Here is a 14,302-nt window from a genome sequence, read left to right as displayed (position 1 = left end):
CAACACTGCTTAAATCATTGTTTTGGAATTTAATTCTCCCTGACTGTCTAGCTTTTATTTTGGTGATTGCTAGTTCTCAAAAATTACATTTAAAAATAATAGTACCATCATAATTTCAACATAGTTTATATCTGGTATTAGTCATTGAAGTTTGAAGTGTTTTTCCATTCATGAAAATTAATAATAAATAAATAAAAAATTGTATTTGTATTTTTTAAATATTTTTTTTTACACACACAGCCAGCCCAAGGATTACAATGGCAGACAAATCAGTGTTTAGAAGGATGTGTAAAGGGCTGCGTCAGTCAGGCAGGCAGGGTACTGACTGGTCCAGCTCACAGTAGATGGGCACCACAGCAGTGTGGCAGAGGAAGGAGAAGGCCATGGTGGGGATGATGTAAGCACTCAAAACACACATCCATCATTCCCTACACTGCCGTCATTAACACCGTAGAAACTTATACGGTTACCCAGGGAAAGTAGGGGGAAGGGGGGCAGTGTGTGTGTGTGTCTAGTAGTAATAGTTGTAGGAGTAATAATAATAGTAGTGGTCATTACCAGAAAAACTGCAGTGTGTGATATTGTAAAGTTGAGGTGAGAAGTTCTCTGATTTAGTATTTTAGACATATCTATAAATACATGCACACTGCACACAAATAAAACACACTTTTGCACTGCCTCCTCTGGCAGCAATATATCATGGTATCTGAATCGTATAACCATGTGTGCCATGTAATTCTGCACGCCCCCCCAGACACACACAGATTAATAGTACAGGCACATTCACACGTGAGTGGCAGCTGCTGGTTGCACTCAGCTCTGGAGCATATGTTATTCCATACACTACACAATCCTGCACTCTTAATGATTGGGAAATGTCACCACTGACAGTGACTAAGAACTATAGACAGACGGTGCCTTTTACTAAAGCTCCAGAAGATCCAGAAAACTGCTTCTGCAACTGTAATAATTGTACTGCACTATTAATTGCAATAAAGCGTATTACAGCTTACAAATATTATACAGTCTGTTTTACTGACTAAATATCCAGGGTTGATGGAGACAAGTTGAGTCAATGCATCAGTGGAGGCTCCTCGGAAGAGTAAGAGGACCATCCTCATCAGTAAATTTCAGAAAATGTTAAATAGTGAAACATTGAAGTCATCCTTTTTTGACAACTATATCACATTTATACACGTCCCCAAATAATTTATTAAAACACTGTTTTGCAATGAAGGTCTACAGTAGCCTCAACAGCACTCTATAGGGTAGCACCATCGTGTAGCCGAGGTACGGCTAGCTTCCGCAATCCTCTGGGTTCACTGACTTCAACACAAAACCTAGGAGGCTCGTGGTTCTCACCCCCTTCCATAGAGTTACACAGTTATTATGACAACTTCCGGAGGACGTCCTCCAACCCATCCGAGCTCTTGCAGCATGAACTGACATGTTGTCCATCCAATCAAAGGATCAGAGAATAAATAAAGTACTGAAAGCATATGCTACAGCTAGCTAGCACTGCAGTGCATAAAATGTGGTGTGTAGTTGACTCAGAGAAAGACAATAGTTGAACAGTTTTGAACAAATTAATTTCTTTAAAAATGGTGAAGCAAGAGACATAGATGCAGCTAGCTAGTTTAGCCTACTCTAATACTTGGCTCAAGAGGGATGCTAGCTGGCTATGGCTATCCAACACTGGAACTCATCCAAGTCAAGGTAAGCTTTTGGTTGTATAACCACCAATGTCCTCCGGTGTAACTGCTGAACTGCTCGCTGTACACGGTCCTGTGTGATTGTAGCAGTTTAGTAACACATTAGTTCTAGTAGCTATGTTAATTATGATGTTAGCTAATATGGTGACAACGATGTAGGCTGTGTGTAGCTGTTAGCGGTTATGATATTAAGGTTTGGCTTGGAAGGGATTTTTCACCTGTTAACAGACAGCTGATGTGTTGTGCACTGAAGTTCACAAGCGAAGGGAAAAGGTGAGAGGAGACTGCATAGATCCAATAAGGAATTATACAACAATCAAAGGGATCATTGCTGTTTGTATGTGGCTGCCATGAAAGTGAACTGTGTTTGCATGTGATCAAGGGCTTATGTTTCTTAAACGGAAGCAAACAGAACAAAACATGGATAAACATACTTGAATTTGTCCAATAGAAATTTGTTTGCAACTGCAGGACTAATGATTACACCTTAGATCAGCTAGATGCAGACAAGTGTGCAAGGCGGTATTGAATGTGTCAATGTCTGTCACCTTGATTACTCAAATTTCTCTCGACCTGTGCACTTATGTTGGAAAGTTTCATTCATAAGCTAGGTTGTAGCAACCTCATGATGGGTATAGGGAACATTTGAGTATCATGTAGTAGCCGAAACATATCGATGTTACATTCAGCGGAGTGAATGGAATATGAATGACAGTCATCCAATGTGCTGTAATAGAAATAAGGCCATGGGCATAATGTTTTTTTATTCTATTGTCCTCACTCATCATAAAATGGCACCGATGCATATATACCTTACTGGGTGAGAGTTTGGGCGTACATTCCAAATCTGAAGGAATTCGATATCTGGAAAAATTCAATTAAATGCACCAATGTTAATTTCACTCTTGTTCATTTCTAATGTTTAAGAAATGAGAGGAGTTGTAAAGGGTGGTTGGAAATACGAGTGTCTTTGGGGTAGATTGAATTCCATAGTCTTGACTACGGAGGAAACTAAACAACAGCCATTTAAATGGACCCACAGCCATGACTGTATACAAGGAAGCAATAGTGCTGCTGTTATATCCAACAAGGTCAAAGTTCACTTCCTGGCACTGGCAGGGTCGTAAGTACTTCCTCCCCTTCAGGACTGGCACCAGTCACAGTGCAGCATTCTCTGGTATTCGTCAATACATAACTGGCTCAGTCAGCCACCAAAGCCTCCCATTCAGAAACGCAATCTCCAGGATTCCTGCCTAATCCTACAACCAGGACTCGAGGGTAGGTGTTACCAGGGTGGGAAATTAACATTTTGGTCCACCAGTCACTGTGGCAGTTAGATACAAAAAAATGTATGAAAGAGAAAACCTAGTCAGTTGCAGAACTGAATGCATTGAACTGAAATGTGTCTTCCCCATTTAACCCAATCCCTCTGAATCAGAGAGGTGCAGGGGGCTTCCTTAAATCGACGTCCACGTCATCGGTGCCCTGGGAACAGTTTTTGTTGGGGGTTAACTGCCTTGCTCAGAAGCAGATTTTTCCATATTTTGGCGGCTCGGGTATTCAAAACATCGACCTTTCGGTTACAGGCCCAACGCTGTTAACCGCTAGGCTACCTGCCACCTGAAGTGAAGCTCACAGCCTACATGTCACTTTCAGTATTTGGTGTGTGTGATTAGGGCCGTTTGTGATGTGGTTGTTACACCTGGTCACATTGCTTGGTAGGGGGCAGGGGATGTACCCATTTCTTGACCACAACCTGTGAGAGAAGCAACAGATCAGGTGGATTATGGTGGAAGAGAAACTAGTCAACCTTTAGAGGCATAAGATTTGTACTGAACTCACCACAACTAAGAAGATGAGCATGAAGAGGAGGCTGCTGGTGTAGCCCGGAATCCTGGAGGGTGGAAGGACAAAGATGGTGATACACATGTCTATCATATAGATTTAAGGACAAGTGTACCAGATGAGACCAAACTGTGCCACTCTCCAATCTTGGGTCAGTAGAGCCAGAGGAACCTCACAAGTCATCAGAATCAGTAACATCCTGCCATCTTCATACCAGGCCACCCTACAGAGACAAACAGAGGATGAAGGGAAAGAGAATATTAAATATTTTTATGGATGAATGTTGATACCTTTAGAAATGTTCCCCCTCCACAAGTCTAATGATGAAGACAATGAGGAGTCTCCCTCTGTCCCTGGACCCCTCTTCTCTGCCTGGAAATGAGTCTCCATTTCGTGCTCAAATACAGCCTCATAATATGGTATAAATTAAGGGCTTTAGCTCTCGCAAACCAAAACAATTATTTAATTCACATGCAAACGTTCTGTCGCTCTGTCAGATGGGGCAAGATTTCACTCATTGGCTTTTTTCTAAGGGCGAATAATATTTTTCTTTGCTGAGGCAGCCTTGGCAGTTTATTCAGGAGGGAGGAGTTGGAGAGGGGGGGACGAAAGTGTGAGTGAAACATGTGGAAGCCATGCTGGCTCACTGGGATCAGGGTCGGTCGGGGTGAGGTGTGGCGGAAAGGAAGCGCTGGCTGCTGTGTTGGGAGGGGAGGAAGGGGACGCAGTGTGGGGTCATGGGGGACTGGCTCCAGGGCTGTTTATGGGGCTCACAGTATCAGCAGCACCTGCTCTGACCATATCAACACCAAATGACTCTTGTTTGGCAGTTTAACAGCTCCTGGGTTACCATAGTGGCCCAAAGTCTCATCTCTCTGTCTGCACTGGGTGGACAGTCCTTAACTGGATGTCAATGTAGACAACCACTTTGATCCCATCTCTCACCCTAACGCCTGCCTCAACCTAAATCTCACCCTTCACTTAACCTAGGACAATCAGGCCAAACACAGCCTGTATTCTTGTGGGGACGATAGCCACCACAATATGTTGGCATTGAGCTTCAATCAATGTTAAATTAAAATCTCCCTACCATATCTAAGCCAATATTGGAGGTATGCAACGCACTCTCTGCCTCTCATCATGAGCCGTGCATCTGTTAACGAGAACCACATACAGGATTTTTGACAGGATCATTAACATGAGGAAAAATATATATTTTGTTGCGCAGAACTAGCTCAAGATCTAGGCGACGGACAACAAGACTATAGCGCCCATAGTGACCATGAGATTTGCCACCTTCGGACTGAATACGTTTGTAGGGTCAACAGTTCTGATTAAATTCATAAATGTAACGCTCTCAAGAACCAACTATGTGCTGCTATCTTTTTGTAGCATTTCTGACAATGCTAACATCTTTAATGAATGTGGTTTTGTGTTGATTAGCTAGATAGCTAACATAAATTTGCATGCTAGCTAGCTAATGTAAAGTTATACCAGCCATATGAGAGATAACATTGGCTAGGTAGCTAAACAACAAGCGAGGAAAGCTAGCTATATTTTACCAAGTAATTGCTGACCTAGACACTTGCATGTAAGCAGAGCACAAACAAATAAGCTAACACGTATGACCAGTTCATGCACCACAATATACAGTATCATACTTTCTTACACAAAACATAGCTTAGCTAGCCAACGTTAGTTATGTTAAGTTTAAAACCACCAAACTTTGGGGAACTGCCATGCTGCTAACGTTATTTTGCATTGCTAGGTACAATAGATGAGATTCTTACTACCGGACTACAAGACTGTACCACAACTCAAATGTTAATATATCATAGCTACATTCTTCCACAAAACATAGCTAGCTAGCTAAATAACTTCCAAGTAGAGCCCAACCGATGTGGGATTTTTTGGGACCGGTACTGATTTTAGGGAGGCAAAAGTCAGCGATTTACAGATAACGTTATGCCGATGCATGTGTTTTTTTTTTTTTATAGTTGAAAACAATATATACACTGCTCAAAAAATAAAGGGAACACTAAAAGAACACATCCTAGATCTGAATGAATGAAATATTATTAAATACTTTTCTTTACATAGTTGAATGTGCGGACAACAAAATCACACAAAAATTATCAGTGGAAATCAAATTTATCAACCCATGGAGGTCTGGATTTGGAGTCACACTCAAAATTAAAGTGGAAAACCACACTATAGGCTGATCCAACGTTGATGTAATGTCCTTAAAACAAGTCAAAATGAGGCTCCGTAGTGTGTGTGGCATCCACATGCCTGTATGACCTCCCTACAACGCCTGGGCATGCTCCTGATGAGGTGGCGGATGGATCTCCTCCCAGACCTGGACTAAAGCATCCGCCAACTCCTGGACAGTCTGTGGTGCAACGTGGGTGGTGCAACGTGGCGTTGGTGGATGGAGCGAGACATGATGTCCCAGATGTGCACAATTGGATTCAAGTCTGGGGAAAGGGCGGGCCAGTCCATAGCGTCAATGCCTTCCTCTTTCTGGAACTGCTGACACACTCCAGCCACATGAGGTCGAGCATTAGGAGGAACCCAGGGCCAACAAGGGGCGGTCTCACAAGGGGTCCAAGGATCTCATCTCGGTACCTAATGGCAGTCAGGCTACCTCTGGCGAGCACATGGAGGGCTGTGCAGCCCCCCAAAGAAATGCCACCCCACACCATGACTGACCCACCGCCAAACCGGTCATGCTGGAGGATGTTGCAGGCAGCAGAACATTCTCCACGGCGTCTCCAGACTCTGTCACGTCCCCCCACCTATGGACATCGGGCCCTCATACCACCCTCATGGAGTCTGTTTCTGACCGTTTGAGCAGACACATGCACATTTGTGGCCTGCTGGAGGTCATTTTGCAGGGCTCTGGCAGTGCTCCTCCTGCTCCTCCTTGCACAAAGGCGGAGGTAGCGGTCCTGCTGCTGGGTCGTTGACCTCCTACGGCCTGATCCACGTCTCCTGATGTACTGGCCTGTCTCCTGGTAGCGCCTCCATGCTCTGGACACTACGCTGACAGACACAGCAAACCTTCTTGCCACAGCTCGTATTGATGTGCTATCCTGGATGAGCTGCACTACCTGAGCCACTTGTGTGGGTTGTAGACTCCACTCCGTCTCATGCTACCACTAGAGTGAAAGCACCGCCAGCATTCAAAAGTGACCAAAACATCAGCCAGGAAGCATAGGAACTGAGAAGTGGTCTGTGGTCCCCACCTGCAGAACCACTCCTTTATTGGGGGTGTCTTGCTGATTGCCTATAATTTCCACCTGTTGTCTATGCCATTTGCACAACAACATGTGACATTTATTGTCAATCAGTGTTGCTTCCTAAGTGGACAGTTTGATTTCACAGAAGTGTGATTGACTTGGAGTTACATTGTGTTGTTTAAGTGTTCTCTTTATTTTTTGGAGCAGTGTATAATAAGTCTCACAAATTGTGCGCCAAAGGACTAACAGATACTCTAAATGATGATTTCTTAATACTTAATATTAAGATTTTATTTGTGGTTTACAACACCAACTATCTCCTCTACAAATTCGAAAGTAAATACAAAACACTTGTTCAGTTTACCTTCTTAGGTACAACTTATTAAATATTTGTCTATCTATGACAGTTGATAACAAGGCAGAAGTGTTTGTTCTGAAGCAACACACGCACACTAATAAACAAGGCCTGAATTGATTAAACAGTCTCAAAATAGCACTGTTTAGAAGTTCAAACTGTGCAGTGAAATGCAGTAATTTGTAATGTCATTGTATTGAGTAGATTCACTACAGTGCTTTACAAGAGTCAAGTCATGTAAAGAAACACTATGGCAACCGTGGAATGATGGCTTATTAGGACAAGCACACGCTAGCTGCTCATTACGTGGTGGAAAAAATCTGACTGAAACCATAATGTAAATTACACTCATTCGATACATTTTGTATTGGCTATATATTTCAACTTCTGCAGGACAAGGCTTGCCAAACTGGTTTTAGTCACACGTTCTAATTAACACCAAACAAAAATATAAAAACCCAACATTGAAAGTGTTCCATGAGCTGAAACAAAAGATCCCAGAAATGTTCCATACACAGAAAAATATTATTTCTCTCACATTGAGCACAAATTTGTTTAAATCCATGTTAGGGAGCATTTCTCATTTGCCAAAATAATCCTTCCACCCAACAGGTGTGTTATATTAAGAAGCTGATTAAACAGCACAGGTGTTGTGCTGGGGACAATACAAGGCCCCTCTAAAATGTGCAGTTTTGTCACACAACATAATGCCACAGATGTCTCAAGTTGAGGGAGCATGCAATTGGCATACTGACTGCAGGAATGTCCATCAGAGCTGTTGCCAAAGAATTCAATGTTAATTTCTCTACCATAAAATTGTCTCCAACATTGTTTTAGGGAATTTGGGAGTGCGTCCAATCGGCCTCACAACCGCAGACCATGTGTAACCACGTTAGCCTAGGTCCTCCACATCCGGCTTCTCCACTTGCAGGATCATCTGAGGCCAGACACCTGGACAGCTGAAGAAACTGTGGGTTTGCACAACCAACGAACACAATTGCGATTTGAATGCACAGAGATACCGTGACAAGATCGAGGCCCATTGTCGTGCCATTCATCAGCAGCCATCACTTCAGCATGATAATGCACAGCCCCATGTTGCAAGGATCTGTACACTATTCCTGGAAGCTCTTCCAAGGCCTGCATACTCACCAGACATGTCACACATTGAGAGTTTGGCCGGTAGGGATGTCCTTGTCTCATCGCGCACCAGCGACTCCTGTGGTGGGCTGGGTGCAGTGCACGCTAACCAAGGTTGCCAGGTGTACGGTGTTTCCTCCGACACATTGGTGCATCTGGCTTCCGGATTGGATGCACACTGTGTTAAGAAGCAGTGCAGCTTGGTTGGGTATCGGAGGATGCATGACCTTCAACCTTCGTCTCTCCCGAGCCCGTACGGGAGTTGTAGCGATGAGACAAGATAGTAGCTACTAAAAAAAACAATTAGATACCACGAAATTGGGGAGAAAAAGGGGTCAAATTTAAAAATCCATTTTAAAAAGGTACATTTTTCATGTAAATAGTTAATGGGTACATGTTGATTATTTGTGTTTCTTCCAGTTTAGTCCATACTGGCTAAAACAGGTTTTTGTTATTTTGCTTCCCTCTGGAAAATCAGCTGTTATTATTAAATAAATACTAACTACATTATTTCTGTTGCCATTTGTGATTGTTTACTTTTATTTAACTTTGACTCCGGTGTTATGCTGCATTATGTTGTATAATAATTAAGTGATAATGCCCTCGAAGCCGGTGTTTGGAGGATATATTGGCACGGGTGTCGTTAGGCACAAGAAGTGGAGAGCCGGCAAACCATGCCAATATATCCTCCAAATACCGGCTTCGAGAGGCATTATCACTTTTATACAATGGCTTAACAACTTATTCAAATAATGATTTACATATTTTCACAAAAAACACTTTTTTTAATGGATTTATTCATACTATTTCATCCTTTCACAACATATAGTCTCAACACAAATCTAGGGTTGCTACCCAAGCCAGCTGGTCATTCGTTTTATCGGTTCGGTTGCCAGAAATGCGACCCAGTCATTCAGTCTTTTTGTTCTGTATCGATTGCCAGTCGTTCATTTTAATGCCATACAAGCTGGCAACGTTCTTACCCCTCGCTTGCTAGCTAACCAACTACGGCTAACTTAAATCACGTCAAACAGTGCATCCAGAATAACAACAGTAACTGCATTTGCTTAAGCTGTTTTCTAGTGACATTTCTTTGGATATATCCATAAAAAATAGCTTATGAGGCTATATCATGGAAAATGTGCTGTCTCGTCAGGACACAGTTGTTCAGAGAAGCTAGCCAACGACACAGCTTACACAACCACTTCAAAGTGAAGCTGGAAAGACTGCAAACTAGCTGCACTTTGTTTCATTTGACCCTTTTTCAAATTACGTTTCTTTGTATATACCAATAAAATTAGGCCAGCTGATTCATGATTTCGACTGGCTGAGAAACACTGCCTGCATGACTGTCTCATCCCGACTCCCGACACGTTCATTACTACGGGACTGCTGGAGATCGAATTTGAATATTGAAACAATGTTGCAAATGTCGGAGAGACAGACTGCAAGGTTTATACAAATCTCCGCTGTTGAAAACTAAATGTTAGTCTAAAAGAAATGTGAGAATGTTTAGATTATTTTTATGTGGAGATCAAGTTTATAAATTGCCTGGCTGTGTTGATGAGACTGTGGACTGTGCAGTCAGATGGAACAGTAAATAGGCATTTTAGCATCATATACAGTGGGGCAAAAAAATATTTAGTCAGCCACCAATTGTGCAAGTTCTCACACTTAAAAAGATGAGAGGCCTGTAATTTATCATAAGTACACTTCAACTATGACAGACAAAATGAGAGAAAAAAAATCCAGAAAATCACATTGTAGGATTTTTAATGAATTTATTTGCAAATTATGGTGGAAAATAAGTATTTGGTCAATAACAAAAGTTTCTCAATACTTTGTTATATATGAGGCCAGCTGGCCTCTTTGTTGGCAATGACAGAGGTCAAACGTTTTCTGGAAGTCTTCACACACTGTTGCTGGTATTTTGGCCCATTCCTCCATGCAGATCTCAAGAGCAGTGATATTTTGGGGCTGTTGCTGGGCAACACAGACTTTCAACTCCCTCCAAAGATTTTCTATGGGGTTGAGATCTGGAGACTGGCTAGGCCACTCCAGGACCTTGAAATGCTTCTTACGAAGCAACTCCTTCGTTACCCGGGTGGTGTGTTTGGGATCATTGTCATGCTGAAAGACCCAGCCACGTTTCATCTTCAATGCCCTTGCTGATGGAAGGAGGTTTTTACTCAAAATCTCAAAATACATGGCCCCATTCATTCTTTCCTTTACACGGATCAATCATCCTGGTCCCTTTGCAGAAAAACAGCCCGAAGCATGATGTTTCCACCCCCATGCTTCACAGTAGGTATGGTGTTCTTTGGATGCAACTCAGCATTCTTTGTCCTCCAAACACGACGAGTTGAGTTTTTACCAAAAAGTTATATTTTTGTTTCATCTGACCATATGACATTCTCCCAATCTTCTTCTGGATCATCCAAATGCTCTCTAGCAAACTTCAGACGGGCCTGGACATGTACTGGCTTAAGCAGGGGGACACGTCTGGCACTGCAGGATTTGAGTCCCTGGCGGCGTAGTGTGTTACTGATGGTAGGCTTTGTTACTTTGGTCCCAGCTCTCTGCAGGTCATTCACTAGGTCCCCCCGTGTGGTTCTGGAATTTTTGCTCAACGTTCTTGTGATCATTTTGACCCCACGGGGTGAGATCTTGCGTGGAGCCCCAGATTGAGGGAGATTATCAGTTGTCTTGTATGTCTTCCATTTCCTAATAATTGCTCCCACAGTTGATTTCTTCAAACCAAGCTGCTTACCTATTGCAGATTCAGTCTTGCCAGCCTGTGCAGGTCTACAATTTTGTTTCTGGTGTACTTTGACAGTTCTTTGGTCTTGGCCATAGTGGAGTTTGGAGTGTGACTGTTTGAGGTTGTGGACAGGTGTCTTTTACACTGATAACAAGTTCAAACTGGTGCCATTAATACAGGTAACGAGTGGAGGACAGAGGATCCTCTTAAAGAAGAAGTTACAGGTCTGTGAGAGCCAGAAATCTTGCTTGTTTGTAGGTGACCAAATGCTTATTTTCCACCAATAATTTGCAAATAAATTCAAAAATCCTACAATGTGATTTTCTGGAGAAAAAAAAATTCTCATTGTCTGTCATAGTTGAAGTGTACCTATGATGAAAATTACAGGCCTCTCTCATCTTTTTAAGTGGGAGAACTTGCACAATTGGTGGCTGACGAAAAACTTTTTTGCCCCACTGTATTTAGCCAATGGTAACTTGTGAAATAGACACCGGCGAGAATGCGGTTTTAACAAATCAGTGTTAGACCCATCTGTTGTATAATGTGCATAATCATCTTGCAAAAACCATGGAAATTAAAAACAAAAAAACTAAGTGAGAAGTAGGTATTGGTCTGAAGCCAAAAAAGGAATTTCATGAGTGTTACGGATACCAGTATCCTGTGTGTGTATCCTTTGTGTGTGTGTATCCTGTGTTCTTTTCGCTCCTTCTCCCCTCACAGGTGAAAATCATCACTCCCCAATCAGTCACCAATCCAATCATCAATCAGAAGACACACCTCCTCCTGTTTCCTACCCTATCACAGTTCCTTTCCCTTGGTTTAAAAACCCTGTCAGTTGTTTGCTCTAGAGCTGAATCTCTCTGTAAATGTCTTGTCTGTAAGTCTCTGTGTTTCACTCTCTCTTTGTGTATTAACCTCTCGTTTGAGCACCTCCATAGCACTTTGTCCTCACCTGTGAGTATTGTTTTTGGTTATGGTGTTTGTTTGCTGGTGGGAAAAGGGGAAACCAAGACAAGTCGCCCATGGGCATACACTACCCGTAGGTAGACTTAAATACACTAGTTAGAACTGGGCGGACCACCCACTGTATTTTTGGTTAGTTAGTTAGCTGTTGTTAAAGTAGGCTAGTCTAGCTTAGGGGTGTGTTTTGAATACTTATTATTTCTTTCCTTGGGTCCAGCTCAGCCCCTTTTCCTGCTCCCCCCATTACCGTGTGTTTTACAATAAACCTTGAGTTTGACGGTAGATTTCAGTTGTCGTGGTTATTTCGTTCTCACTTTGTCACTATTATAAATTGCATGAGTTATGCTACGGGTCTCATTACCATCCCCCCCTAGACTGTCGGACCAAAAGGGATTCGTAACAATGAGCACCACAATGCCTATTCCACCCATGCTCTCCCAAGCTTTTCCTGTTTGAGAAGGTTTGAACCCTAAGCAATCTGCCTTAACATAGTTTGAAATATAATACCAAAATAGCTATGGGGCGGCAGGTAGCCTGGCGGGTAGGAACGTTGGGCCAGTAACCAAAATGTTGCACCTCCATAGCACTTTGTCCTCACCTGTGAGTATTGTTTTTGGTTATGGTGTTTGTTTGCTGGTGGGAAAAGGGGAAACCAAGACAAGTCGCCCATGGGCATACACTACCCGTAGGTAGACTTAAATACACTAGTTAGAACTGGGCGGACCACCCACTGTATTTTTGGTTAGTTAGCTGTTGTTAAAGTAGGCTAGTCTAGCTTAGGGGTGTGTTTTGAATACTTATTATTTCTTTCCTTGGGTCCAGCTCAGCCCCTTTTCCTGCTCCCCCCATTACCGTGTGTTTTACAATAAACCTTGAGTTTGACGGTAGATTTCAGTTGTCGTGGTTATTTCGTTCTCACTTTGTCACTATTATAAATTGCATGAGTTATGCTACGGGTCTCATTACCATCCCCCCCTAGACTGTCGGACCAAAAGGGATTCGTAACAATGAGCACCACAATGCCTATTCCACCCATGCTCTCCCAAGCTTTTCCTGTTTGAGAAGGTTTGAACCCTAAGCAATCTGCCTTAACATAGTTTGAAATATAATACCAAAATAGCTATGGGGCGGCAGGTAGCCTGGCGGGTAGGAACGTTGGGCCAGTAACCAAAATGTTGCTGGATCGAATCCCTGAGCTGACAAAGTAAAAATCTGTCCTTCTGCCCCTGAGCAAGGCATTTAACCCACTGTTCCCCGGGCACCGACGATGTAGATTAAGGCAGCCCGCACCACTCTGATTCAGGAGTTGGGTTAAATGTGGAAGACATTTCAGTTGAATGCGTTCAGTTGTACAACTGACTAGGTATCCCCCTTTCCCTAGTAGGTCAAAGCTGTATGCTGGAAAACCATGTGAATTTACTTTTTCAGCTTCAGACCAATGCCTACTTCTCACTTAAAACGTAGCTTTCTGTTTTTATATACTTCTGTTCAGTTCAGAGCCGAACCTTTTCGCTGGTTCTACCCACACTACTGCTGACTGACAAAGGGATATCCAATTCGCCACTGGCCATCTCAAGGATATGGATCCACCCTGGTTAGAATACTCAATGGAGAGGGAAAAGGATACTTGAAATACCCATGAAATGTGCCACATTTCATGGTATAACAAGCTGCAGGACGGGACTCCAAGTGTTGGATTAGAATAAATCTGGTCAATGCAGCGCAAATACATCCCAGCTGTCCATGACCCTGCCTGGCTCTCAGGGTTCTACATGTGCTCCTAAATTGAAAAAAGTAGGAGCACCGATTTAGGAGCAAAATTAAACACATAATAATAATAATATATGCCATTTAGCAGACGCTTTTATCCAAAGCGACTTACAGTCATGTGTGCATACATTCTACGTATGGGTGGTCCCGGGGATCGAACCCACTACCCTGGCGTTACAAGCGCCATGCTCTACCAACTGAGCTACACAGGACCACATGAGGTATTAAATGCCCACACCAGTAGAAATCCACTTCTTTGAGCAGAAAGACCAGAGCTTACCCATGATGTTGCACAACGAGTTAAGTCAAATCATTCAAAGTATTATATACAGTATTTTGGATTGAAGTGACAAATCCGAACTGTGAATGCGGTGTCTTTTCCTATGATAGGACATACAAATTATTTTCAGCCTACGTTTTGTTTCAGGGCTGGGTTTTATTTGAATGTTACCACCCACCAGCATTGCAGCTGTTTCTGATTCATTAACAATGTCAAGTTATTCCTCATTGTAAC

General features: G+C 42.7%; 1 long non-coding RNA gene across 3 annotated transcripts in view; it reads right to left on the bottom strand.

Annotated features, from left to right (window-relative positions):
• Window positions 1–2,168: 2,168 nt before the first annotated feature.
• The window catches only part of LOC124002007, a 36,966-nt gene continuing 24,832 nt past the window's right edge, over window positions 2,169–14,302 (bottom strand). For all 3 annotated transcript variants that reach the window (XR_006832894.1, XR_006832892.1, XR_006832895.1), the window contains 2 exons: window positions 3,555–3,780; window positions 2,169–3,468 (listed from right to left, as the gene is read on the bottom strand). This is a non-coding gene — a long non-coding RNA (uncharacterized LOC124002007). The remainder of the gene's footprint in view (window positions 3,469–3,554; window positions 3,781–14,302) is intronic.

Source organism: Oncorhynchus gorbuscha, linkage group LG17, assembly GCF_021184085.1.
Source record: "Oncorhynchus gorbuscha isolate QuinsamMale2020 ecotype Even-year linkage group LG17, OgorEven_v1.0, whole genome shotgun sequence".
Taxonomy (NCBI): domain Eukaryota; kingdom Metazoa; phylum Chordata; class Actinopteri; order Salmoniformes; family Salmonidae; genus Oncorhynchus; species Oncorhynchus gorbuscha.
The sequence above is the reverse complement of the archived record's forward strand: the minus strand, read 5'-3'. Positions and strand labels throughout refer to the sequence as shown.